The following is a 19887-nucleotide window of genomic DNA, read 5'->3' as shown; positions in this document are numbered from 1 at the left end:
GTTTGCTACAACGTGTAGTTCCAGTGATCTTATACAAATGAATTGCTCCAGGTTAAATGAAAAGCCTGAGGGCTGGCTGGGTCCTAGGTGTCCTGCTCCCTTAGTGATAATGGCTGGCCAGGCCCTGGGGACCTGGCCTTGAAGCCGCTACCAGCTGAGATCTGCCTCCTCAGCCAGGCCTGGGCACTGGTGGGAGAAACTAGGCTGGGTGCTGGACCCACATTCCCTGGCTGGATAGCTAGCTTACACAGGGACGGTCTTCTCTTAGCCAGGACCTGAAACTCAGGGAGCAAATGTTGAGATTTGGGACCTTGCTCTTTCTTGTAAGAAAATAAAATTTGTTTTGGTGGAGGTTTCTGGGAATGTTGTGACCTGACTATGACTTCACTGACCTCAGGGACAAAGGATCTGACACCAAGAAGTTTGCAACAACTATACCTCTCACCCACCTTTTCTATTAAAGGGTCTTGCTGAAAGCTATCGGGGAGTTTGGTGTATTTAAGGCATGAGCCATGAGTGTCCGTGCATGGCCCTGCAATAGACCCTTCTCTGTTCCAGACTCAGACGTTTTGGTATTGTTTGGTCACACTGTGCGTCCGGCCCATGGACTTGCATTTGTAGCACCGTGTCTCCATTAGCAATGAGCAAAACCAGGCAGAGAAAGGCAACGAGAAGCTGTGTGATTCCTAAGGTCAGGGGTGACAAAGACTAGAATGGATTTTGCTGACTTTTCAATCATGATGAAAATTAGAGTTCAGCCTAAACAGCATCAGAACTATAGGAAGGAAGAGAATGAGAATTGGAAGGTGTTGTCAAGTCCTGCGAGGGTACGCTGAGACTTTGATCCTGAGGACTTACTTGGAAAAAGGGAACACGATGGTTGCCTTTACTTGTTTAGCCTTCTTCAGTTTTTTTTTCCCCTCACTTTTGATGTTTTCATCTAGACAGCCTCTTTGTAAAGGAAGGCAGCACCTGACCCATGAGATGAATAATTAAAGCAGTCATAATGATTCCAGTTCTTTTCACCGCTTAATGGTTTAGTGGTAACTATGTGACCTATATCTAGCCAATAATATATAAGGGAATGCCTTCCAGGAAAAATAACCATATTAGCAAAAGAGAGAGAAGAAAAAGAGAGAGCTCTCTGACCTCTTCTTCGTGGCTTTGAACTTACTTGTATAATTATGTGATGCTTGGAAATGCAGAAATCTGTTTTCACCTTGTAAGAAAATTGAGACACTCTTAAAGTTTAGTGCTGTAATGTCATTGAAAGCTGAAGGAACTCTAAAATTACTGTCACGGGGCTTTAAAAAAAAAAGTTACATTTTGCTTAAGCCACTTTTAGCCAGGTAATTTGTTATTCATGGTCAAAAGAACCATAATGGATTCTGGTTCCCATTAGTCTGCCTTTGCCCTCAGGTCCCTTCTCTGCTCTTCTTTGTCTTGCTCTGTGCCTGGAAGACTGACCTCTCTGGACTATATCACCTGGATCTCTTTGCTTCCAGTTTCTGGTTGGCATCACCTAATGAGAGGCTCCTATAGATCAGAGTATTTTTTTCCCTACAATTTTCTCTGTTTAAATGTGGTTCACGTTGTGTTGTGCCCCCTAAGGTGGTGGTTTCTACCTGAAAGCCTTTATTTCATGGTTGCAGCTCTAAATTAAGCTTAATGAATTACATATTTGCCCCTTTTTCCTTCAGGTCATGGGGGACAATATTAACTTCTTGCTTAACTTCTTGTTGATTCTTCTTGAGGGTCTCAACACCTTGTGGATTCCTTTAGTTTTACACATATGTACCTCCATAGATTCTTCATTAAAAATTCTTACCTGAGGCTGCTGACTTTTTTTTTTTTTCTTTACTGAAACCCTAACTGATACCTACAAAATCTAAAAGCTTTAAAAAATGTCTAAAATCTTTTAAAAATGAATCAGAACAGATATATGCCGTTTATTTTAAAGAGTAGAATAATGCTGGGTCAACACAAGCTGCTTATAATTAAGATGGAAGTCTTACCCTGTACATTGATTTGCTAGAACTGTTATAACAAAGTGACACAAACCTGGTGGTTTAAAATTGTGAGACAGCTGTCTCACAGTTCTGAAAGCTAAACTCCAGGATCAAGGTGTTGGCAAGGTTTGTTTCTTTTTTACGGCTTTGGAGGAGAATCTTTTCTGTGCCTTTCTCCTAGTTTCTGGTGAATTTCTGGATTTCAGAAGTCTTTGATGTTCCTTCATCTCTGAGACAACACCACAATTTCTTTGGTGTTCTCCCATGTGCTTGTCCATGTCCAAATTTCCTCCTTCATAAGAAATGAGTCATACTGAATTGGGGTCCCACTCTCAGCATTACCTCAGCTTTACTAATTCTGTGTGCAGTGCAGTGACCTTATTACTAAGTAAGGTCACCTTCTGAGGTGCTGAGGGTTAGGACTTCAATGCAAATTTTGGGAAAACGTAAATTTTACACATAGCATTCTGTCTGAAGAAATCAGTATGGGTTAGTTCTTCTGCCATGGAACAGAAAAAGGACTTAGAAAAGCCTGTCAAACACTAGCTATGGTTGGTGATGATATATTGGACCAAGAATATCAATTCTCGACATAAATTCTCTAGTCTGAATAGTAGATATACCATCATCTTGGAAATGGGTATCCCACATGGCTTTAATCACATTTAACAAGAAACCTTCTGACTATAATTTACCTGTCCACTTTAAGATTTCTTTATTTCAATACTTTACATGTTTTATTTAGTTTAATCTTTACAACAATCTTATAAGTAAATATAAGTAAATGCATCAACATTTTTCAGATAAGCTTGAAGTCACTTGACTAAAGTCTCCCAGCTTGAACAAGCCAGAATGGTGAAGCAAGAATTAAAATCTAAGATTTGACACAGTGAGAGAAGGTCATATCTAGGGATCCTAGTGTTGTGTTATCTTGGCTTTTTAACTTTTTGTTGATTTGTTTAATTTATGAAACTGATAGTCTCAAGTGCACATCAATATGACTGATTAAATGTTAGATTGTCCTGGGGCTGATCAATGCATTATGCTATCAACTTTGGTTTCCAACTCTAAAGTCTGAGATTTACCTATAACCTCATCTTCTGCTCATTTTCTTTAAATTGTCACAAGAACTAACAGACAGTAGAGTTACTCTGAGTGAGATTTAGCTAAAGAATCCTCCCCTTTCCTAAATATAATTTCTGTGCTTTTATTTATTTACTTATTTATGGGTTGTGGAATTTTAGTTCCCCAACCGGAGATCGAACCCAGGTGTCAGTAGTGAGATTGCAAGTCCTCCCACTGGACCATCAGGGAATTCCCTTGCACTTTTATTTTTTATAAAAGCATTCCTATGTGGTGAATATAGAGAGAATATTCCTTAAGACCACTCACCACTATGTAAGAAATGATGACTACCCTGAATTGGCAGGGAAAACTAACAAGAAGCTATGGAAGTCTGCAGTAGGAGTGAGTATGTTTGATCTTAGCACTAACTGAGAAATCATATATTGGAAAGACCGTCCTTTTCCTTCAGTCAGTCAGTTCAATCATTCAGTTGTGTCCGACTCTGTGACCCCATGGACTGCAGCAGACCAGGCTTCCCTGTCCATCACCAACTCCTGGAGCTTGCTCAAACTCATGTCCATCGAGTTGTTGATGCCATCCAACCATCTCATCCCCTGTCACCCCCTTCTCCTTCATTCACTGGGAAATAAACAGGCAGCAAACAGGACTACATTCTAAAGCAGATGGAGTTGGAGGCCTGAAAGAATAGCATAGCTGCAGCAATCATAAATGGAAGCTTAAATTGTTTTTCTTTTCACAGATTACTTACTAATGAATGTAATTCCTTACATTTAGTCAGAGCAAAATTGCCTTTATTGGACCAGATAAACTTCCCACGTAAACCTTGTTATCTTTAAGGATGATTAGATATCTGTGGTCAGAGTGGGTGTATTTTTGCTGCTGTTTTACCATTTATAATGTAGTTTAAAAGCTTCAATTACATTTCAAGCCAATATACTCTTTTCTCATCCTCCTATAATTGGGCTTCAGAGACTTGAGACTCAGATTGTCTTGCATATAAACATAAGTGGACAATTTACAGATGTCAAATAAGAAGTTCTTGATGCTAAGTATGATGGAGAAGTGGAAAGAAAAGTGTCTATGATGTGCACTTGATCTTACATAGATGAGTTCCTTTGATCCCTTCAACAACGTCTGAAATGAATATGCTTAATATTTATCACATTCATGAGAATATTGGTGTTAGGGACATTAAGTTGTTTAAGGTCTCATAGGTAGGGAGAGGAGATATCATAATATTAATCTTAAACTCTTTATAGGATAGCACACCCCCTTAAATAGCAAATTAAATTCTTTGCCAGATATAGCACAATATTTACAAAAAGTCTGTTTTATAATAATTGATTCAACGAATTCATATAAGTATATTCCCCTCCTTCTCTCCCATCCTACTTCTTCCTGTTTCTTTCTTCTTCCTTCTCTCTTTCCCTCCAACATTTTTACCAGACACCACAATGAACCAGATCATGTTTGATTTGAAAGGTGACACGGGTTCATTGATCTATAATTCTCAGTTAATGACAGTTGACTCTAGGAGTCTCAGACTTCAGAGATGAGAGACCTGAGCCTATATTGGGTAAGCTAGGAAATCACACCCTCATCAGACTGGCAAGACTGTATAAAACTGGTGGAGAAAAGGAAAGTCATAATATAACATACACTCCAGCCACCTCTAAATGGACCAACATGGCCAGTCCTTCTTTTCATGGGGGAATTTTATTACCCCAATTTTAGCTAGTATTGCAAACTTAAGCCTTGTATATAAAGTAACATTGATCATTTAAATCTACATTCTTGGTCAGGTAGTACTGTCTTTAGCAATCAGACAGGAAATAACAGAAATTAAATTCGGGGATGTGACCACTGGGCATTCTGTTGTCCTATGTCTCTGAAGTCAGATTTTACACAGTTTTGAATATTGGATAATGGGCTACAGTCCATGGGGTCACAAAGAGTCAGACACCACTGAGCAACTGAGTACACATGCACACATATGCCTTTGAATGTTAATTAGAAATAAGTTTATTCATATATTCATGATATGCTTTGAATTAATTACAATTATTTCCTTTCTTCATTCATTTCTTTCTCTAAGCCAAAGATAACTGATTCAGCATTTTTTCCTAGCCTAGTGGGAGGCTCTGCAGTTAGAGAAAAGAAAAAGAAAGATCTCTGTTCTCTGAATTCCATTCAGACTTTGGCTGGAGTACGTTTTGCTGTATATGCAGACTACATCATGTGAAATGCCAGGCTAGATGAATCACAAGCTGGAATCAAGATTGCTGGATTCCATTGATTGCTGAAATATCAACAACTTAAGATATGCAGATGATACCACTTTAATAGCAGAGAGTGAAGAGGAACTAAAGAGCCTCTTGATGAATGTGAAAAAGAGTGAAAAAGCTAGCTTAGAACTCAACACTCAAAAAACTAAGATCATGGCATCCAGTCCCATCTCTTCATGGCAAATAGAGGGGGAAAATACACTGTCAGATTTCATTTTCTTGGACTCCAAAATCAATGCAGATGGTGACTGCAGCCATGAAATTTAAAGATACTTACTCTTTGGAAGGATAGCTATGACAAACCTAGACAGGGTTTTAAAAAGCAAAGACATAACTTTGCTGAAAAAGGTCCGTATTGTGAAAGCTATGGTTTTTCCAGTAGTCATGTATGAATATGAGAGTGGGACCATAGAGAAGGCTGAGTGCCAAAGAATAGATGCTTTTGAAGAGTCACTTGGACAGCAAGGAGATCAAACCAGTCCATCCTAAAGGAAGTCAACCCTGAATATTCATTGGAAAGACCGATGCTGACGCTGAAGCTCCAATATTTTGGCCACCTGAGGCAAAGAGCTAACTAATTGGAAAAGACACTGATGCTGGGAAAAATTGAGGGCAAGAGGAGAAGATGCAACAGAGGATGAAATGATTGGATGGCATCACTGACTCAATGGGCATGAGTTTGAGCAAATTCAGGGAGATAGTGATGGACAGATCAACCTGGCATGCTGCAATTCATGCGTCACAAAGAGTCGGAAAAAACTCACTAAGTCTCAAAAACGACTTAGTGACTGAACAACAATAACGACGACGTGTTTAGATATATTTTTACATTTTCTATTTGACTTTCACCAACAAGCATACCAATGGGTATTATCAGAACACAAGAATCAGCATATTACACGGAAGTCAACACTTTAACATGCTTGCCATCTAGAATTTGAATATTGAATTGTTTATCAATGTAATAAATTACATAACATAGTACTTGTAGGGCTTCCCAGGTGGTGCTAGTGGTAAAGAACCCCCATGCCAGTCCTGGAGATGTAAAAGACATGGGTTCGATCCCTGGGTCAGGAAGATCTCCTGGAGAAGGGCATGGCAACCCACTTCAGTACTCTTGCCAGAAAAATCCCATGGACAGAGGAGCCCCAAGGATGGGCTACAGTCCATAGGATCACAAAGAGTCAAACATGACTGAAGCAACATAACACACACATAATACTTGTGATTTAAAAATGTACAGCCATCTACCATTCCAATTTAAGTATTGAACCAAAGGACTTTTTATGGTAAAGTTCCAAGACATCCCTTAAAAAATCTTGGCAGGAATCTGAAATAAGTTTATTGTCGTCTTGAGACAGAGCAGTGCTGAACCTTGTCAAGATTCATACCCATCCAACTACCTTTCAGCCTCTCACTTTCAGAACTTGATTTTGCATTCAATACAATCTCTTGGTATCTAAAAATCTGTCAAACTAAACAGCTGTTTTACGCACATGTTTAGAAAAACCTCACAGACTTTCTGTCTGCACATACAGTGTATCTTTAAAATAATACAACCTTGAAGCAGCATTGAACCATTATTTTCATAAAAGGAAAACTAGAAATCAGTGAAGCTTACATATTTGCTGTCTTTACAGAAAAAGAAATGCAGTCCTTTCCTTATTTTCACCTTGTAGCAAAGTTCTGCCATTTTGAGACTACAAACATAATTCTCTTTTTTTTCAAATAATTCAGATATGGGTTTGCTTCATTTCTCCCTAAATTTGAGAGTTTTTTCAACCACAAAGTAAACATCTTCTCAAAGAATTGAAACTGTGGGACACACATTTTACCTATTATTTGTAGCCCAGAACTCTAGTGAATATTGTAGGTAACCTATAAACTCAAAGACTAGTAACAACATAGAGCCTACTCCAGAGTCTGTGCTTAAAAGGCAGAGTGTAGACCATGGTGGTGCTAGTGTTAGAGAATCATTCTTTCATGATTTGCTTTATATTATGTCATGATCTTATCTACATTTGTTTCTTAAATGCTTCATAGGGTAGCATATATCTTATATATTAAACTAATTTTATTTATGAACTTACATTTACAAATCACTATTTATAAAAAGCATGTTTTGTAGTGATTGATCCAAGCAATTTATATATGTACATTTCCTTCCTTTCCTCTTTCTTCCCATTTTCATCCTCCTTCCTTCTTCAATTACTCCCACTCTCCTTCCTTGACTTCCCTCTGCCTTCCTTCTTTCTTTCTATCCAGCAAATGTATTGTGCACCACAATGAACCAGGTCATGTAACAGTTCCATGGAAAACAAGTCCCCTGATCTGTAATTATGTTTGCAGCTTGATTGCTGACTTATCCCAGGGGTCCCAGGGCTTCAGAGATCAGAGACTTGGGACTATATAAGCTTTTAAAGGTTTAGAAATTTCATTTTTATTCTCTACTTATCTCTATGATGGATTTCCTTCTAGAGAAGTAAATATCTCTTAGTCTGTTCTATCCTCCATACTTAGTACTGCATGTACAGATATGAATTCTATAAATGCTACATGAAATTCTGAATCTGATGCATTCATGCTTGCATTAGAAATTTGATCAAAGGGAGAATATTATAAGGGACAAGATTGTGGACCTGGAGGGGTTTGGTGCTTAAATTTTGCACATTCCATTTTAACCTGGAAATGCCACATATTTTTAGTTAATATTCAACAGAAGACTTTACTAGGCTTAGCAGTAATTCATGCTGTTAGTTCATAAATAATACTACTGGCATTGTTTAATAATAAATAACATGTCATCAGGAATAAAAAAGACCAACACAGAAGGGGCAAAGAAGAGTAGCATCCTAAAAAGTGATATTTTCCATGGTTCTAGCATAATCTTAAGAGGTTACCCATTATAAGGATATTGTCTTGGTTTATTTAGCTCATAGATAACCAGACAGGTACTCATAACCTTAAAGTTTAGAAATTGGGCTCCAAGTCTATATGCACTTCAGTCTACTGTAAATCCTTTTCCATTGATATGAACCTCCCATTCGCTCCATTCTAAGACACACTTTTATATTATGTATGTATGTATGTAGTCATTTGGTACTTATTATCTACTGTGTGTCAGACATGGATTTAAAAGTAATGCAAAAGAATGAGGCAAGATGAGATAGTTGTATAAGTATTGGAATTAGGCAGATTTGGACTGAATACTCTTTACTATCATGGAGACTCAAGCTAGTAGTGCCAATAAGTCATGCCCACAACAAAATGTAATATAATGTCAAAAGTGGCACGTTTTTAGTACCATATGACTATTAAGGCAATAAATGCTTAGAATTCATTGGAAAGAGACCACATAATGTGTGTGGGTATTCATATTTAGTTACTTTATATTAATATACATAAATTTATATATTACAATCAGCCTGAGAAAGATATTCATGTCTTTTCAAAGTCCACTTGGAGTTGTTATGTTATATAGACATTATACAATTTTGAAATATTCTAAATAAAACTTCTAAAATATTTAATGACAGAGAACAATCCTACTACAACATAATTTATTTAGCTTTACTTCCTAGAATGGGGGATATGTTTTTAAAATGTGTCTAAGTGGGACATAAATATTCCTGATTTATTAAACAGTCTGTTGAACAGGGTCTATCTTCTCCTTTAAAGGTATTAAACTTCATGCTTTACATCCTGTCTGTTGAATAACTGGAAGAAGAAGAAGAGGAATGCACTCATTTTGAAGTGTTTTAGTGATTTATTTTATTCCCTCCTCTCTTTGCTTCCTGTACTGCCCTTAACAAATCTAAGGGCAATACTGAGTGTGTTTTCCTATCAGAGGTTGCAAACTGGCTCCTGGAGGACCCCAGATGGTTCACAGATGTATTCTTTTTGACTCATACAATGTTGGCCTACATCATATTTTTATTTTATTCCTAACTATAACTGGAGGAACTTACTCATATGTGGATAATTGAGTTCCCTCAAAATAATATCAGAAAAGTTCATGCCAGTGGATCTTTTTTCAAACATTGTGATTATTGGCTGATTGAGGTCACCTTCCCTGTAGTTCACCGCAGTCCCCACCATTCTCTATTGCATCCTAACACTGAGGCCCAATGTCAATTGCTATATAGCAGAGCACTTGTGCTATTGTTTTTCTTATTGTTGAATGAGAAGAAAAATTGAATATTTCTTACAGCCCTGCCTCTATCTTGTACAAAAACAACATTGAATATTTATACAGTCATCCCTTGAAATCCATGGTGGATTGGTTCTAGGACACCCTACAGATACCAAAATTCAGAGATGCTTAAATCTCTTATATAAAATGTGTAGTCAGCACCCAAATCCGTGGATTCTACTTCTTCAGATACAGAAGTCAACTGTATTATTGTATGCTTTTCTCTAAAATTATATTATTTTAGGACTCCTGTCAATCACTGTATAATTAATCCAGTATAGTGAAAAGGATCAAGCAGATTTAGAGTCTGACAGATCTGGGTTCAAATCCAAGTTTACCATTCACTGATGGCTCAATAGTACAATCAACCTTTGAACAACAGGACTTTGCACTATGTAGATCCACTTATACATGGATTTCCCACCCCCCCCCCCCCAGTAAGTACATACTATTGTACTGCACCATCCAGAGTTGGTTGAATGCATATGCAGAGCCATGGAAATAGAGTATGTGCATACTATAAAGTTAGGCATGGATTTTCTACTGGATGGAGTGAGTTGGCATTACTAACCTCTACGTTATTTAAAGATTAACTGGATATTAATTAAGTCAAGTGACTTATCATTGCCAGGCCTTTGGGGTATCTACAAGAAAGTACTAAAAGTATGTTTATACTTTTAAAGAAATTGAAATGTTTTAAAAATATTTATATAAATTAAAGACATTCCAAAAGGGTTTTTAAGAGAAATAAATGAGACAAAGCTTATATGATATATTTGGTGCAGAGCAGACATTGCATGTACATATAACCTCCATGCAGTGATGAGATTGAGTTCTTTGTGGACTCATGTAATTTTGGTGTTTCTCAGTATCATAAGGAAGTAGTAGTCCTTCTCCCTCCTCAGGCCTTAGTGGGGAACTAGGAATCATTAATTGGGAGTCAAGGACAATTGCAAACATTGCTGCTTCTAAATTCTTTAGAAAACACAGAGGTTACTTCTGTGACATGCAATCTATTCATTTTGAAAAAATCTGTCTTCTGATTATGTTGCAGGAAGGGGAACCCCCTTCTAGGGCCCGAAACTGGGCTCTTGTCTAACAGTCGGAAATGTCTGAGGAGACACATGTGCAGGCAAAGCAACAGATTTTATTGGGAAAGGGCACCCGGGTGGAGAGCAGGAGGGTAAGGGAACCCAGGAGCACTGCTCTGTCATATGGCTGGCAGTCTCAGGTTTTATGGTGATGGAATTAGTTTCCGGGCTGTCTTTAGCCAATCATTCTGACTCAGAGTCCTTCCTGGTGGTGCACGCCTTGTTCAGCCAAGATGGCTGCCAGAGAGAAGGATTCTGGGAGGTGGTCGGACATGTGGTGTCTGCTTTTGACCTCTCCCAAACTCTTCTCCTTTGTGGTAGCTTGTTAGTTCCTTGTTCCTTATCAGGACCTCCTGTCATAAAACAACTCATGCAAATGGTTACTATGGTGCCTGGCCAGGGTGGGCGGTTTCAGTCAGTGTGCTTGCCTCACAATTAGAGCAGATCATCTAAAAATCTAAACACTGTATCATTATCTATGCCCCCTCCTTGTCATGTTTAATTAATAACTTGTATTTTAGTTTTATTTCTTCCACCTACACTGAAGAAAACCTCCTATGCAACTATGGTGATTACTATAAACATGTTGTGAAGATGACTGCATTTTCTTACTATTTTTTAATATATAAAAAAAATTTCAGGAATGTGTCCCTGATTCTATTTCATTTTTGGAAATATCTATCCTTTAGTGGGGGAAATACTTATTCTCTCTCTCTCTTTTTAACAGTATGAGTTTAGTGAAAAAAATATAATGAAGTATCCTATCTTCTGACCCTCTAAGAGGGTCTGAAGATTCCCCTCACCCTGGCAAAACTTCAGACAGACTTCTTCCTGACTCTAGGCCCCTGACCTTTCTTTTCCTGGAGCATTTACTTTAGAAAACTTGCAATTGTAAATTCTTTCTCTGCCCCTTTGAAATGTTTGTAATTCTTTCCCAGCTTCCTGCCAGTTTTACAACCCAGGAAATGTCTTTTTTTCAGGGACCTGAAAATCATCTCTTTAACTTGTAAACATACAAGGAAATAACATCTCTATCTGCCAGTCTATGTAGGAGGTCTGAGCCTAATTTCTAAGCCAATTAGCAAACACAGATGGCCTAATCACAGAGAAAACACTTGCAGACTCAGGAATAATTCAATGTTCTCCACACATCTCCTTGATCAATTTGTCCCCCAATGTCCTCCGGGTCTTACCACTAGATCATTACAGCCCTTAAACACTCTCCCACTTTTTGTTTCAGCAGAGATGAGTTTCAGTCTCTCTCCTCTATTGCAATAACTTGAAAAAAATCTTCCTTGTTTTTTTAACTTTATCCAGTGTAACTTTTGCCTTGATCAGTTTTTGAACTGCTACTTGATTAAGTCAAATTTGATAACTGCTTCTAAGAATAATGCTGTATGTTGTGTACCATTTCTCAATTATATATTTATAATATTTTGTTTTAAAATTCTTTCTAAAGTTTCCTTATTTAAAGATGTCTTATTTTAACTTTGTTATGTTTTAGTGTATTTATTTTCTAAACAGCAAATTAAGTATGTTTTGGAAGATGGAAGGAAGAAACATTAGTTTCTTTTGATCATTTTCAGTTGTTACAGTAGAATCCTAATGGCAGTATGGAGTCAAGCAGACATAGTGAGAAATATTTTTACAGAAGGTTATAGAAATTTATGGGTATGGCTAATAACATAGGATAGAAACACAAAACACTCTCAGAAAGGATCAACTTGTCATAGTTTCCTACAGATATAAGCAGCTGTGGATAATCCCTCTTGTTCAGAAGACAGAATGTGGAAAGTCTCATTTTTTTCTATTTTATTTTATTATTTTTTCCCAATTATTTTTATTAGTTGGAGGCTAATTACTTTACAATATTGTAGTGGTTTTTGCCATACATTGACATGAATCAGCCATGGATTTACATGTGTTCCCCATCCTGAACCTCCCTCCCACCTCCCTCCCCATCCCATCCCTCTGGGTCTTCCCAGTGCACCAGCCCTGAGCACTTGTCTCATGCATCCAACCTGGGCTGGTGATCTGTTTCACACTTGATAATATACATGTTTCGATGCTGTTCTCTCAGATCATTCCCACCCTCGCCTTCTCCCATAGAGTCCAAAAGTCTGTTCTATACATCTGTGTCTCTTTTTCTGTCTTGCATATAGGGTTATCATTACCATATGGGCCAAAGATCTAAACAGACATTTCTCCAAAGAAGACATACAGATGGCTAAGAAACACATGGAGAGATGCTCAACATCACTCATTATCAGAGAAATGCAAATCAAATCCTCAATGAGGTACCATTACATGCCAGTCAGAATGGCTGCTATCCAAAAGTCTATAAGCAATAAATGCTGGAGAGGGTGTGGAGAAAAGGGAGCCCTCTTACACTGTTGATGGGAATGCAAACTAGTACAGCCACGATGAAGAACAGTGTGGAGATTCCTTAAAAAAACTGGAAATAGAACTGCCATATGACCCAGCAATCCCACTCCTGGGCATACACACCGAGGAAACCAGATCTGAAAGAGACACGTGTACCCCAATGTTCATTGCAGCACTGTTTATAATAGCCAGGACATGGAAGCAACCTAGATGCCCATCAGCAGATGAATGGATAAGGAAGCTCTGGTACATATACACCATGGAATATTACTCAGCCATTAAAAAGAATTCATTTGAATCAGTTCTAATGAGATGGATAAAATTGGAGTGAAGTAAGCCAGAAAGAAAAACACCAATACAGTATACTGACGCATGTATATGGGATTTAGAAAGATGGTACGAAAGTCTCATTCTTTTGATATTTTTGTTTTGTCTTTTCCTTTTACTCTTCCTGACATTAACTCCTGACTGTTCCATAACAATGGGCTCACATGTACTTACTCTTTAGGGGAAAATAACTGTTGCCAAAAAAGCCTTCACTTTTCATACAAGATTAAGTAAGGTGAAATTTCCTTAAAGTGTCCCTTACCAGATCCATGATTCAGCCAGTCCAAAGTCCATTCCTATATCTCAGGTCATATTCTGTGTCATTAAATAAATAAAATATAATAAATAAATCTGAAAAAGCTTATGATTTTGTGCATTCAGTTTTGATAAAATATAATTTATTGATGAGTTTGTCCTGTAAATTATATTTGTTAAAGAAAGCTACTCTTAATAGAGGCAAATACAATCAACTGTATGTATTTTGTGGGTAAAATATTAATACATTTTAATATAAAAGTCACACTTAGAATCTTTTCCATTGAGCATATTGGCTGCCTATGGACATGGGCTTCAGCGTTTACATAGGGAAGCACTGTGGCTGCTCATGTCTTCCTTTAAGAGAGACCTCTGCAAGGAGTATAGCTGTCTCACAGCCTCCAACTGCCACACCTAGTGATCTGGTGTGGCACTCATGCTGAGGCATATTCTCTCTGAGATCAATCCATATGTGACGTGTTGAATTATGCTAAGTCCCTATTTTGAAGCTCTAGCCCCCAAAGTGTGATTGAATTTTGAGATAGGGCCTATAAGGAAGTGATTAAGGCTAAAGGAGGTGATGAGGGTGAGGTCCTGGTCCAATAGGATTAGGGTCGTTAGGAAAAGAGATACCACAGAGGTTAGTTTTTCTCTTCCTTTGCCATGTGGGGAAAAAGCAAAATAGTGGGTGTCTGCAACCCAAGAAGAGAATTCTCAGTATAAATCAAGTTGGCTGGCACATCAATCTTGGATTTTCAGAGCTGTTAGAAACAAATGCTCATTATTTGAGTCACCCAGTTTGTAATATTAAATTATAACAGCAGGATCAGACGAAGACACCAGCCCATAACTGAGCCTACTAGGGATGCTAAAGCTGGGTCCTTTCCACTCAATGCAGGCTTTGACTGGAGGCTTTCCAGAAGCCTGGTCTAGACTTTACCAGATCTGTGCTCTTTCTACACTATTTTTCTTCTTTTGAGCTCTCCTTTCACAGGTGTTAGACCTGCATAATGTGCGAGAGCCTCTCCCTAACCTAGCTCTCCTGGCCTTTTCCCCCTTTATCCTCCATGAATCTCTTGCATGTGTGAATTCATTCTAGCATTTTATTCCATGAGGACCTGAGGTGACACAAAACTCAACTTGATAGCCATTTCAAAATTTTTAGTCATAAGTTTCAGTTGTGAAGTAGATTCCAGATGATTTTATGAACACAAAAAAGAATATTAAGATCATATTTAAAAGTATAATCTTCTGAAAAATCATGTTAGAGAAATAAAGCTAAGAAGCTTTTTTTTTGTTTGTTTTTTTAAATTTTTTTTAAGAAGCTTATTAAAGTGTGTAATTATCTACCAAGAATAACTATCTGTTCTATTGTAATGTATAATAAGGTACTAATACATAGTTTTTTGGGTTTATATTCACTGACATATTTTAATGTCTGGAAATAACTAGAGTTTTTAAAATAATTTTTAAACAGTGATATACATTAGACTGTGGAAAGCTCTTAAAGAGATGGGAATACCAGACCATCTTACCTATCTCCTGAGAAACCTGTATGCAGGTCAAGAAATAGCAACTTGAACCCTGTATGGAACAACTGATTGGTTCAGGATTGAGAAATGAGTACAACAGGACTGTCAACTGTCACCCTGTTTATTTAACCTATATGCTGAGCACATCATGAGAAATGCCAGGCTGGTAAGTTACAAGCTGGAATCAAGATAGATGGGAGAAACATCAACAACCTCAGATATGCAGATGATACCACTCTAATTGCAGAAAGGGAAGAGGAATTAAAGAGCTTCTTGATGAAGATGAAAGAGGAAAGTGAAAAAGATGGCTTAAAACTCAACATTCATAAAACTAAGATCATGGCATCCAGTCCCATCATTTTATGGCAAATAGATGGGGAAAAAAGGAAACAGTGAAAGACTTTATTTTCTTGGGCTCCAAATCACTGCAGATGGTGACTGCTGCCATATGTTCAATAGCTCCTTGGAAGGAAAACTATGACAAACCTAGACAGCATATTAAAAAGACATCTCTTTGCCAACAAAGGTCCATATAGTCAAAGCTATGGTTTTTTTCAGTAGTCATGTACGGATGTGAGAGTCAGACCATAAAGAAGGCTAAGCACCAAAGGATTGATGCTTTTGATCTGTGGTGTTGGAAAAGACTCTTGAGAGTCCCTTGGACAGCAAGGAAAATCAAACCAGTCAATCCTAAAGGAAATCAACCCTGTATAGTCACTGGAAGGACTGATGCTGAAGCTGAAGCTCTGATATTTTGGCACTGTGATGTGAAGAGCCGACTCATTGGAAAATACTGTGATGCTGGGAAAGACTGAAAGCCAGAAGAAGTGGGGAACAGAGTATAAGAAGGTTGGATAGCATCACCAACTTAATGGACATGAGTTTGAGCAAACTCCAGGATATAGTAAAGGACAGGGAGCCCTGAAGTGCTGCCATCCATGGGGTCACAAAGATTTGGACACAATTTGGTAATAGAACAACAACAATAAATATATGTATGGCTGCATTAATATATCTTTTCAACTTAAAACAAACCATTACCTACTTTTTTAATACCAGAGTAGTGGTAGTAATCAAACAGAAATCATAGCCAACAATAAGGGAGATTATGGAAATCACCTGCTCAGTCATGTCCAACTCTTTGTGACCCACAGACTTGTAGCCAACCATGCCCCTTTGTCCATGGGGATTCTCCAGGCAAGAATGCTGGAATGGGTGCCATGCTCTACTCCAGGGTATCTTCCCAACCTCATAGATCACACCCAAGTCTCCTTCACTGCAGGTGAATTCTTTATTATCTGAGCCACCAGGGAAGTCCATGCTACTGATAGATCAAGTAGAATAACTAAAATTGGCCATTGGAATTAACAACATAGAGCCATTGTTGACCCTGTTTTTTGAAGTTTCAGTGGAATATTGGGGACAGTAGTTTTATATTCAAGGATTTCAAGTCACCTTGCTTATTTAACTTATATGCAGAGTACATGCAAAATGCTGGGATGGATGAAGCACAAGCTGGAATCAATGTTGCTAGGAGAAACATCAACAACCTCAAATATACAGATGATACCACTGTAATGGCAAAAATCAAAGAGGAACTAATGAGTCTCTTGATGAGGGTGAAAGAGGAGAGTGAAAAAGCTGACTTGAAACTCAATATTCAAAAACTAAGATCATGGCATCCAGTCCCATCACTTCATGGCAAATAGATGGGGGAAAGGTGGAAACAGTGACAGATTTTCTTTTCTTGGGCTCCAAAATCACTGTGGTGACTGCAGTCATGAAATTAAAAGACACTTCCTCCTTGGAAGAAAAGCTAGGACAAACCTAGACAGCATATTAAAAAGCAGATACATCACTTTGTTGAACAAAATCTGTACAGTCAAAGCTATGGTTTTTCCAGTAGTCATGTATGGATGTGAGAGTTGGATCATAAAGCAGGTTGAGCACCAAAGAATTGATGCTTTTGAATTGTGGTTCTAAAGATCTTGAGAGCCCCTCAGGCAGCAAGGAAATCAAACCAGTGAATCCTAAAGGAAATCAACCTTGAATATTTATTGGAAGGACCATCTGAAGCTTCAATATTTTGGTCACCTGATGCAAAGAACTGACTCCTTGGAAAAGACCCTGATACTGGAAAGATTGAGGGCAGGAAGAGAAGTGGACATCAGAGAATGAAATGGTTGGATGGCATCAGTGACTCAGTGGACAGGAGTTTGAGCAAACTCCAGGAGATAGTGAAGGATAGGAAAGCCTGGCATGCTGCAGTTTATGGGGTCACAGAGTCAGACACAACTTAGCGACTGAACAACAACAATAAAATAAAATGTGTATAGAAAAAAACAGTGACCAATGACAAGCATTAGAAGGAATGTAAGAGTCAGTAAATAGAGGTGGGTATTGTGAATATATTTCTAACTTAAAATGGGATAAAGGAAAGCATTCTCTTTTAAACATAAAAACCTTTCTGCTCCTGGGAATGAGTTATTAGAGAGGGATCAATTTAAAGGGATGGTGATAAAGAATCAGGTAGGAGGGAGGTTGTGTAAATAGGAATCTGTGCTGTGGGAAGGATAGAGAACCTGTACTGTCTCCAGGGAGCTGAGGTATTTCTGTTCTCTGTGCATGGGAGAAGTTTGCCAAAAGGAAGTTTTCTCGCTTTGACTTAAACACATTTTTTTCCCCTTGTATGTATACCTGTAATCAGAGAGAGCACCTGATGAGATATTCCCAGTATAAAAAACCCCAATCAAAAATGGAGATAGGTAGCTACTTTTCCTTTTTTCCTTCCTCACTCCTCAACCTTGTATTAAATCAAGGAGCTGATATTCATTTGTCTCCAATTCCTTGCTCCTAACTGCGAAACTACATAATGAAGTTTAATATGTAATCTGAGAAAAGGGATACACCAGTGATTCATTCTTCATTTATTATTTTTATGTTCTTGCTCTATCTTCCTAATCGTAAATATTTTACAGTGTGTGTTTCAAATCTTGCTTTGTTATGCATGCTCTTATATCCAATATAATAGAAAGAGATCTAGACTTACAACATCTGTGTTTGTGCTCTTCTGCCCTCACTGTTAGTGTGAACCGTGGCAAGTCACTTGAGAATGAATCTATATTCAGAGTAGGGCAGAGGCAAGAGAATTACATGGGAGAGGAGCAGGAGCCTGAAATAAACCATACTTGGAACTAACGCTATTTCTGGATCTTTCAGCAATATAGAAAAACTAGTTTATTTCTTAGGGCAGTTTGAGTTGTGTGTTCCATAACTTGCAACAATAAACATCCTAATTGTTTCAGTTTAGCAATTAGCAATGAAGGAAGAGCAGACTCACTTTCTCTGGCATCATTCTTTTGAATACAACCACTTTCAGACCTCCATATGAGAGTAAATTCCCTGTTTGTTCCGCAGGAGATTTGTTGCAGCATTTTCTCTGCAAATGTACCAGATATGCATTTTCATTATGAGACTGATTTCTCATGCAAGTAGAGAAAAAAAGTTTATATTGTTATAATTCCATATTAATAAGATTTTATGTATGAAATATTTTATCATAGAGTGTACAGCATATGGTTACAGAATATAGGCAGCCATGAATTGAATGACAGAAAATTAGAAATCAGCGAGTCTGATTTTAACAACTCATGATAAAGAATATCATTGTCATTCTTTATCATTAAATATCTTTAAAGAAAAATTTTCTACTGTAGTCTAATAAAGTATAAATATTTACTCAGCCCCTAGTATGTATAAGGGCCTATGCTAAATATCTTCAGAGTACAAAGGGAGAGTTTATAGAGATGTCTTCTCCCAAGATAGCTAAAATCTACACAGAAGATGAGGTGCTTACGAATTACAAGTGAGAAATCAGATCACATCTAGTTGGCTGTTAAATTAGGCCTTAACCTCTAATTCAAGCAGAAAAATATCAGTAAAGACTGAATAAATCAGTGAGACACTTCCTGATTTTTGTTGGGTCATGGCCAAGAATTTTTTTTTCTCTGTATTTTTTTATTCAAGCATAGTTCATTTACAATATTTCACATGTACAGCAAAATGAGTCTGTTGTCGGACGCGACTGAAGTGACTTAGCAGCAGCAGCAGCAGCATTGTACGTATTTGGGTATATATATATATTTTCCTGATTCTTTTCTATGAGAGGTTATTGCAAGATATTGAGTATATTTCCCTATGCTATACAGTAAATCCTTGTTGTTTATACACTTTATGTATGGTAGTCTGTATCTGTCAATCATGTGCATGCTGAGTCACTTTAGTCGTGTCTGACTCTTAGTGACCCTATGGACCATTGCCCACCAGGCTCCTCTGTCCAAGGGATTCTCTAAGCAAGAAGATTGGAGTGGGTTGCCACACCCTCCTCCAGAGGATCTTCCCAACCCAGGAACTGAACTTGTGTCTCCTATATCTCCTGCATTGGCAGGTGGATTCTTTACCACTAGCCTCTCCCAGGAAGCCCATATCTATTAGTCCTGTTCCTCATTTGTCCCTTTCCCCCTTCCCCTTATGGAAACATGCTTGGTTTCTACCTGTGAGTCTACGTCTGTTCTGTAAATAAGTTCACTTATATTATTTTTTAAAAATTCCACAAATAAATAATATTGTATATTTGTATTTCTGTCTGACTTTCTTCACTTAGTACAATAGTCTCCAAGAATGTTTTTCTATGAAAATATTAGGTCAAATGACATTCAATATCTT

At 37.8% G+C, this 19887-nt stretch overlaps 1 long non-coding RNA gene across 1 annotated transcript in view; it reads left to right on the top strand.

The window, feature by feature from the left end:
• The window catches only part of LOC122673391, a 74266-nt gene that overhangs the window by 496 nt on the left and 53883 nt on the right, over positions 1 to 19887 (top strand). The window lies entirely within an intron of this gene.

Source organism: Cervus elaphus, chromosome 17, assembly GCF_910594005.1.
Source record: "Cervus elaphus chromosome 17, mCerEla1.1, whole genome shotgun sequence".
Lineage (NCBI taxonomy): Eukaryota > Metazoa > Chordata > Mammalia > Artiodactyla > Cervidae > Cervus > Cervus elaphus.
This window is presented reverse-complemented; position numbering and strand designations above follow the sequence as displayed.